Raw genomic sequence first — 9,941 nt, forward strand, 5'->3', positions numbered from 1 at the left:
TTACAAAGCACTAAATTTATAGCTGCCCGTGCAGCAACATGTAGCCTCTTGGTGTGTGCTATAAAATAAAATAAAAACAATGATCATGAGCATTATTAAGGGCAAGTTTACGCAATAATGGCTTGCTATTAAATTATGCCTATCATTCACTCATGGCTTAGTTTCCTGGAAAAAGGCACCATCACATGATATGACTTAAGCTTGACTTGAAATATTACATGATTAAAATACAGATAAATATAAAGCTGATTTACAAGGCAGGAGCAGAGAAATGGATCTGGCTTATGAGCTGGATCCTGACCTCTTGCAACCCAAGGGACATGAACACCATGAGGAAGAGAAACACACACACACACATGCAGAGACTGAATCACCTGAGAACCACTTTTTATAATTTCATCTGATTTCCCAACGATATATGTGAACACCAGAACAGAGCCAATTGCCTGGGTTTTCCAGCTGCAGTTGCCATCATCCCCTGGCAGGTTGCTGATTGGGTGGGATAGACTGACCTGGTCATATCCCCCATAGTCACATGGGGCATTACCAAGTTCCTCCCTTGTGGCTGAGTCTGTGTGTACATATGCATAGATGTGTGCATTTGGTATGAGTGACCTGCTTTTCATGACCACTCAGGTGTATTTCTCTCAGGACTATCCATGTTGTTCATGATAAACCCTGACAAATCTTGAACTTACTGTGTATTTGAGACTCATTCTTTTGCTTGTCTGTTTTACAATTCCACTCGACTTGTTTGGAAAGACTAATCTCTTTTACTTGCCTGGCTGCAAAGAACTCAAGAGACTATTTGCATTTTGCTTTCCTTTTTTTCACTTATAGCCTTCAGCTGTTGATGCTGGTGAATGCTTGGTAATTTCACTTTTGCCTGCAGTTTCCCAGCTGCTTAATGTAGATATCCAAGAGAGTGCCCATGAAGCAAAGGCAGGTTAAACTTAATTGTAAAAACAATCAAATTACTCTTCACTTGCGTATCTTTCCAACAGCTGTGGTTTGAGGGTAAGAAAAGAAGCATTTCTGAGGTCAAGGCCACTGAATCATCTAGTTCAACATCTTATAAACTAAATTCCACCATACAGGTGTCTTCAGAAGGTTCAGAAACCGAACATGACAGTAACCCATTGTGTGTGTGTGTAGCTGAGTTAGAACTGGGCAGGGACTAGCTTGCTGAACAGAAAAGGCTCTTTGCCAAAGAATATAAGACAAGCCTGCTGGATCAGGCCAGTGCTCCATCTCTTGTTCTCAGAGGCTGACCAGATGCTTTGGGGAAACCTGCAAGCTGGACATGTGAGCAACAGCACTCTGCCTGCCTCTGGTTCCTAGCAGCTCATATGATAGTAGAATCAGAATGCACTTGGCTATTTTTTAAAGCTATCATTAAGGCCGCTCTACAAGTTTAGTTCAATAGCTTAAAAAAAAAAAAACAACTAACCCCCCCCCCCGAGTGCATGGTTTGGACAATGAGCTGTGAGCCAGGAAATGCCTAGTTTAGATCTCACTCTGCAAAGGCCCTTTAGGAGGCCTTAGGAAAACGGCTATAAGCTTCAGAGTACACCACTCCCATCAATCTTGGATTACACTGTCTTGATTTACAAGAATGTGGCCAGCCTTATTGAGATACTCTTTGTGAATATGTTTAGCACTTTGGAAATTTGTTATAGAAGGAAAATGCTATATAATTCTCACACATCTATTATTGCATCCAGAAAGTAGAATAAAAACAGATCTCTGGTTTCCTACAGGTGAACCATGGCATGAACATCTGTTTGTTTTTCCAATAACATTAATACAGAGCTTCCAGTGGACTCCACATCTCTATTCCTTACAAGTAGATATCACTCACTGTGGGGTTTTTAAAAAAATTTAAATTGTGCAGCACAGAAGCTGGCTGATCAGCTCAACAACCTCCCCACAGCTCCTTCATTATCTTCTCACCAGGCAGCTGGCACAGGCTTCTCAAGTGCTCTCTGAGCTGGTTCACCACTGCTTCCAGCTGGACAGAATCATCCACTTATCTTGTTGAGAACAGTCCCTGTTCCACTGGGACTTCACCCTGCCAATACTTGCAGATTCAGTCTTATTGCAGTTTGCCCAGATAGCTGTCTTTTGCCATGATTAAAGGGACATGAAACTAGTCACAGGTTTAGCAAGCAAACAAACAAAATCAAAGAGCTGCATGCATTTTAAGAAATGCTATTGAGTTAATAGGATAAACTGAAGAGACCTGCTGTAGATGCCTCATTACTAAACGTGAACCGGTGTCCTAGCCTTTTGGAGCTGAAGAGCTAACCCATAGAATTGCTTAACAGTGTCCTCAAGGAATAAAAGCTGTAATATGCAAAATTTCAAAACACAGTATTTAATACAGTGCCTCACTTTGTGTTTTATTAAAACACATTCCTCTTACTATCTCTAACTAGCAGCCTTATACTTGGTGTTGCTTGGGAATTCTAAAAATAAAATGAAATCAGTGCAGTTTTTAAATTAGTGGCTAAAATGAAATGTTCAGTCTACCATCTTGGTTCAAACTGGTGCCCGGTTCTGTCCAAACATAGATTAAAAACCTTGTGTTTGATCCCAGAAACCATCATGCAAGATATGGTTACAATACATTAGGAGGTGCCCAACTGCATAGTGAACAAACAATTTTCCAAATTATATATTAGATGCAATATTGTCCATTAGGAGCAAACTGGAACTATGAGAGAACAACAAATCTTGCTTAAATTACTTGAGAGCTAGTTTGGCCATCCTCAGTCAGCCTTACTGAACAAAAATCTGATCACCTGTGATTGGGAGCCACTCAATCCTTGCGCTCAATACATCAGTTCAGGTTGCGTGAAGGTCCTGTTTGGCAAGGCTAGCCCTGCATTGCAGTAGGGTGAAGTGATGTGCTTCAGGAGGCAGTGCCTGGATAGTTTAGTGGGGCCATTAAAAGGGCCTTTTCACACATTACACAGGCACAAGCTGTCTCTGCAAGTGTTTGTGTGAAGGAATGTGCAGTTCAGTTATTGCATGCACAGACTTCACCCTTCTCAAACATGACATGCAAGTCACTGCTTAGGTGTAGAGTTGAACTACTGATGTACACAGGTACATAGATTGTGCACTTCTTCAATGTTATATGTATACATCCCTAAAGCATTGGCCCTAGCAATGAGAAGGGGGGCATCAGTCACCCAAATGGGATGGCAAAGCCCTTACCTATGCAGGTGTTAAATCCCAGTCTTCCACACCTATAACTAGTGCAAGGGAAGAAATAGAAGCAGATATACATTTCAGCATGTATTTTTAAATCCTTTGACTGAAACCCAGAATGCTTTTACCAGCTTAGAACACTGATAGTAATTCTATTACCACCGCAATAGCCATCCCTTTCTAATTCTCTAGACACAATTACTGTGCATCATGCAGAGTGAATACAAATCAGCAGAAGAAATAACCACTCCAAAAAAAGCGAAAGGAATCATGGATGGGAAAGTTCCTGCAGGGGATGCTCTTGTACTCTTTAACTTTAGCCAAACAAGTTTGAAATAGAAAAAGAAAAGTGAAAGGAAACAAGGGGAAAATACCTATAAGAGTTCTATATATGATTTATTTTTATTTTTTTTACTTCTGCCCTTGGCAATTTATACAAAGACAATTAAAATTTTAATTAACACAGTTATCAGTATTTTTAACTGCACTCAGCTAGTTGCCATTATAAAGATGGCAATCAAGAGTTATATCAAGTAAGGGGTTGATTGTGCTTCAATACGACAATTGCAGCAGTAGCCTTGACCTCCTAGGAATCAGCACTCTTAATTGTTTTTGGTTAATTTATGAGGTCAAAACATTATTTACCTGTACGTATTCATTTATTTTGGACACTCTTGTGACATGTTTCAGCCAGATGCTAAAAATTAGGTAGCAAAATATGAGAATGAAACAGTAAACAATGCCATTGGTTAAAAGCAAAGCCAGACAACAAAATAGAAAATCCATTTTTTAAAAGTCGTTTAGGGCCTTCTCAGTAATGGCAACAAAGGCCTGATATCTAGTTTGAGGAAGGGAGGGTTCTTTTTCATAGATAGATAGATAGATAGATAGATAGATGATAGATAGATAGATAGATAGATAGATAGATAGATAGATAGATAGATGATAGATAGATAGATGATAGATGATAGATAGATGATAGATAGATAGATAGATAGATAGATAGATAGATAGATAGATAGATAGATAGATAGATAGATAGATAGATAGATGATAGATAGATATAGATAGATAGATGATAGATAGATCTGCTTTATATGTTTAGTTTGGACTCACAGAAAAAAATGGAACTATTTATAACTAGATTATTCCATTCCTACTTTCGAGAGTGGCCTATAATATATGGTTACCAGATTTTTTTAAATGAATCCAGGGAGACTTTTCAACTTCAGTAGGAATGATAGGATTTTGTATGGGGACTGATTTGTAAATCTAGGGACTGTCCCCGGGAAACGGGGACATCTGGTAACCTACTACTACTACTAATTTATTTATACCATGCCCCTCTGGCTGGGTTTCCCTTGTCACTCTTGGCGGCTCCCAACAGAATTAAAAGCACAATAAAACATCAGACATTAAAAACTCCCCTAAACATGGCCGCCTTCAGATGTCTTCTAAAAGTCAGATAGTTGTTTATTTCCTTGACACCTGATGGAAGGGCGTTCCACAGGGAGGGCGTCACTACTGAGAAAGCCCGCTGCCCTTGCAGCAAATACAATTCAGTATATGAAAGGTGGGGAACAAGGTTTTCAGTGGCTACTAAGCATGATCTATCTGCATTATCCCTGGTTAGAGAGCCGGCAGTTTCATACATGTGGCATGTCTTTCACACATGCTGGAAACCACCCTGAATCCAGAATTTCAACAACCTCTCCCACCCCCATTCTCATCTCCATTCTGCTCAATGCAGCACCACTGCTGATAGGAAGCCCCTGCTTCCATTTCCTACCCCACCCCACCACAGGGCGATGTCAAGTCACAGCTCCATAGTTTCCATGTCTCAGACAAAATACATGGGAGTCTTATAAAGGGGAATCTTTATCTCAACTGGTATCTGTACTGGATCTGAAATTATTTTACACATGTGCTGTTATTCTTTTAATCCACCCCCCACCCCCGTATCTCTGTGTATATACATAGCTATTTTAATTTTATATATGTTTCTATCAATCATTTCGGGCACACAGGTGGCACTGTGGGTTAAACCACAAAGCCTAGGACTTGCCGATCGGAAGGTTGGCGGTTCGAATCCCCATGACGGGGTGAGCTCCCATTGCTCTGTCCCTGCTCCTGCCAATCTAGCTGTTGCAGTTCGAAAGCACATCAAAGTGCAAGTAGGTAAATAGGTACCGCTTTAGCGGGAAGGTAAACGGCGTTTCCGTGTGCTGCTCTGGTTCGCCAGAAGCGGCTTAGTCATGCTGGCCACATGACCTGGAAGCTGTACGCCGGCTCCCTCGGCCAATAAAGCGAGATGAGCACCGCAACCCCAGAGTCGGTCACGACTGGACCTAATGGTCGGGGTACCTTTAGCTTATCAATCATTTCAGGATATATCACTGGAAATGATTCATAAATAAAAATAATAATAGACCACAGTCCTAAGCACACTTCAAAGGGTGAAAGCCCCATTGAACGCTCTGGGAGTGACTTCAAAGTCAACATTCAAAGAGAAAAAAATCATAATATTTTGGTTAATACTTCACATTAGATGTGTATATAAAGTGAATTCAGGTGGAATGTATCTCAACAGCAAACATGTAGCTTGCAGGTAATATAAAACATACAGAAAATAGTCCATTCCCTTCATGGTCTGCTCTCATAGTCTTTGGCAAGACTAGTCAAAGAAGGAAGGATGTTGCTTTCTCCAGCAGGCTCCCTGGAAACATTTTAAATGGGGAAGACTGGCTTGTAATTTTCCGCTATGACTGTAAAAGGAAGGGAGCATGCTTGAAAATATCTCAACACATGCACTCAGATCCTGTGCTAAACTAAAGCAAACGCATAAGCTGCATTAGGCAAACTTACAAAGCTGCAATCCTAAGCATACTGACGAGGAGGCAAGCGCTATTAAACTCAGTGGGACTCCAAGATGAAATTATGTATATTGTAAGCAATTTCCTTCTGATGGGTCACATTTTGAAAATTGATTAGCTCTTTAAAAACAACCACATTTAATCATAGGGATTTTCATATACACACAAAAAAGATTGCACTTAGATAGGAAGATCATTAAAGTAAATGATTTTTCCTTCTTTTGCATTGCAGCAATGTCTATACAGAAAAAAATTAAATTTAACCCATAGACTAAAATAATCAAGTTAACCCAGTCACCTGGTCGAGAAATCAACAAATCATCAGAAATACTGACATATATATATACTAGAAAACTGCTGCCAAATTGGCTTTCGATTTGTTTGCTTTTCTCAAGCTTTCCTAGTTAAACCTCTCTTGTTTGAAGTTGAGTGCTGTTTCAAAAAATTAACAGTAATCTGTGCTTTCCCCTTTCTCTTCCTATTTGCCATGCCACCCCTGCAAAAAAAGTTGGGCTGCATATACATGATACATTTGAAGTACACGAGGCTCCTCAAAGAACCTTGGGAGTTTATTAAGAGTGCTAGAAATTGTAGCTCTGGTAAGAGTAAATTACAGTTCCCAGGATAATTTGAGAGGCCTTATGTGCTTTAAATGGGGTGCAGGTGGTGCTGTGGGTTAATCCACAGAGCCTAGGGCTTGCCAATCAGAAGATCAGCGGTTTGAATCCCCACGACGGGGGGAGCTCCCGTTGCTCGGTCCCAGCTCCTGCCCACCTAGCAGTTCAAAAGCATGAAGTGCAAGTAGATAAATAGGTACCGCTCTGACGGGAAGGTAAACGGTGTTTCCATGCGCTGCTCTGGAAGCGGCTTAATCATGCTGGCCACATGACCTGGAAGCTGTCTGTGGACAAACGCCAGCTCCCTTGACCAATAAAGTGAGATGAGCACTGCAACCCCAGAGCTGGTCATGACTGGACCTAATGGTCAGGGATCCCTTTACCTTTACCTTATGTGCTTTAAATGCATGTTGTACTACCTCTTGAAAGGGGAGGTAAACAGGAGCCTTGAAGATGTGTAGGTACTGGTCTTGGAGGAAGTACACAGCCACCATGACTAGTTTCAATTGATAGCCCAGTATTGGACAGTGTGTTGAGGTGATGACATCTGACATGTAGACAACTGAGTTGCTGTTGCATACCAGGAAGGTATGGGGCAGAGGGAGGCAGGGATGGTAGCATGGTGCAAGCACACTGGCAGTGCTAATCTGACTGTGAGTGTTACAGTCCTGGTGCCAAGCTTAGATAGCCTGAGATATAATGCTAGTTGTTGGCATAGGAAAAATCAACCCTATGCCTGATACGTAGCCCCAAGATAATCAAGAAAGAGAGAAATGTATTGAGTTGAGAACCAGTTTGAGTGAAAACTCAGCATATTTGGGAACTGCTTTCTGAACCTTTGACAGAGCATGACAAAAAGGAAACCTTGATTCAACTGTATAAACGATTGTGATACCGTATATGAATATTTAGGCAGTGTTTTAGAAATTAAGCACACACACACACACCTGTGAAACACTGCACCAAAGTCAGTGTGAGATGTACAATCTCACTCTTTTACAGTGTTTTATCCGTGTGCTTGTGCACTTTCATAATGCACTGTAGGCGAAAATGAACCAAAAGCTGTGGCAGAATGCACGGGCTGAAGTTGGAGAATTGCTTTTACAATTCAGAAGCAATGAAACTCAGGGTTGAATGAAGCGCACAAACATTAAAGGAATGGACTGATGGAAATCCACTCACGCCTAGATTTGTGATCCTCAGAGATAACTTTAGATGCATAGAATATTTCAGCTTCCATCAGCATGAGATATAGTAAAGTTTTTATGTACAATAGGATAACATTTCAGTGATTCCTCTTCAGTCATTCCTCTTCAGCTGATCTCCTAGAGAGAGAAAACACATTGTACTTTATGTAGTTGTTTTGATCATGGCAGTTTTGGAGGGTCCTTTCAGATTTATTTTCACATTGAACTTTGTCTTCCCTGGCAATCTAGGTTTTCTCGTTTGTTGATTTGTTTTACAATCTCCGCTGATATTCTTTATTATTTCCTGTGTGTCGAATTACTGCGTCATAAATATTTAGAATGTGGCCATACTCGGTAAAGCAATCTTTGCATTGCTTTTGTTTAGGCTCTTATTTTTACCCAAGAGCTAAAATATTTAGCTCATAAGAAACACTGCTTGCTGATTTAATGATAGCACAATAATTTGTGTCACCAAATGCTGCCTGGTTTTTTAAATTCATGGCCCTTTAGCTTTTGTTTCTCCCTATATTCTGAGGTATGTTTGTGTGTGTGTTTAAAAACATGCTACCAAGGCCAAATCTCTTTTCTATTTTGTGCCTCATTTCAATTGATGTTCACGACCTGTCTTTCCTTACAGGGTGTGTGTTGATTGCATGAGTTTATCAAAGCATCCCTGCTGCTTAACGTAATAATAGCTTTGATATGAAATTATTGAGAGATCAACTATAATAGCTCAGACTCCAGGTTAAATGCTATAATTATTCTCTTCGCAGTGTTTTCCTCTCATGTTTTGAAAATCCCTGTGAGCATATTGTATGATTCTTTTTAATGTCCTATATAGTAGAGAATACATCTTCAATGCTGGCTTCCAAGTAAGAGCAAAGGGAAGAGGGCAAGACAAAAAGGGCTTCTGGCCACTTTCCCCACATTCTAATCCCTTCTTTTAATGCAAGTTATTTGGTAGATAAAGGGCAAGACTTCTGGCAGGTTTCATTATTAGGTCTTTGCCATTTCTAGCTCTATTGTTTCAGAATTGGAATTGGATGCTTTGTTTATCTTAGAAGAATGTAAGCCATCCAAAGGGAAGTTCATTAACAGTGCCCTCTAAATGACTCATTCTGTTCAACTGTTGAACTTGCTCCAAGAAAAGCCACAATCAGAAGACTCTGCAGTGGTGTTTGGCAAATAGTGGCAATTGAAGATGCAGATTCTTTTCATAGCATCTATGAAAGACAGACAATGATGAGAGCTACATTAAAGACAATTTGTATCCACCAGCTGCAGTGTTGCACCTGAAATTTTGGCTTGGCTTTAGGGAAACAAAGTCCACCCCTTGCTTAGGGACAAGGGAGAAATGCATTTAGTTTGCATTTTAATTGTAATGCAAACTTCTCAGATTTCCACTTCCTGAACCAATATGTGAACTGAAAGTTTCCCTGTGAAATTTTTCCTGAATGTTGTGATGCAGTTCTCCAACTAAAGAATGCATACAAAAATGGGAATATTAGTGAAATAATGTACAAAACACACATTCTGTTAAAGAATATTGCTTGCAAAAATGCTTATACCAGAGAAAATTGTGCACACAATCTGCATATTGAAAGAAATCTGCATGAAAGTAAATATGAATTTTTGAGTGGACCTTTTTTGGGGAGATTGCAGTGAGCTGAATTTAAAATTGGGAAAATAGAAATTGGCAGATTTGTCCATCTCTGTCCCTTGCATTGCCAAAACCCTCTCCACCCCCTTTACCTTAATGTTCATTTCTTTGGGAGCTACTCCTAGATCTCAAGTAACATAAGAAACAGTCCTGAAGAATAACAACAGATTTGAGGTATATGCAATCCAGCTTATTATGACTCAGTGGATCCATCTATGTGGCATTCAGTGAAGCAGAAGCAAGACACCTCACGATCTTATCCTGCCACAAATTCTGCTTAGTCCTTGACCCAGATGCAAGACAGCTCTTTATTTCTGGATTTTTTTTGCATATGTTTGCAATTTTTGAAGTTTGGAGTGGGTTTTGAATACACTCTGAAGGCAGTTTG

This window comes from Podarcis gaigeae, assembly GCF_964106915.1.
Source record: "Podarcis gaigeae genome assembly, chromosome: 4".
Taxonomy (NCBI): Eukaryota; Metazoa; Chordata; class Lepidosauria; order Squamata; family Lacertidae; genus Podarcis; species Podarcis gaigeae.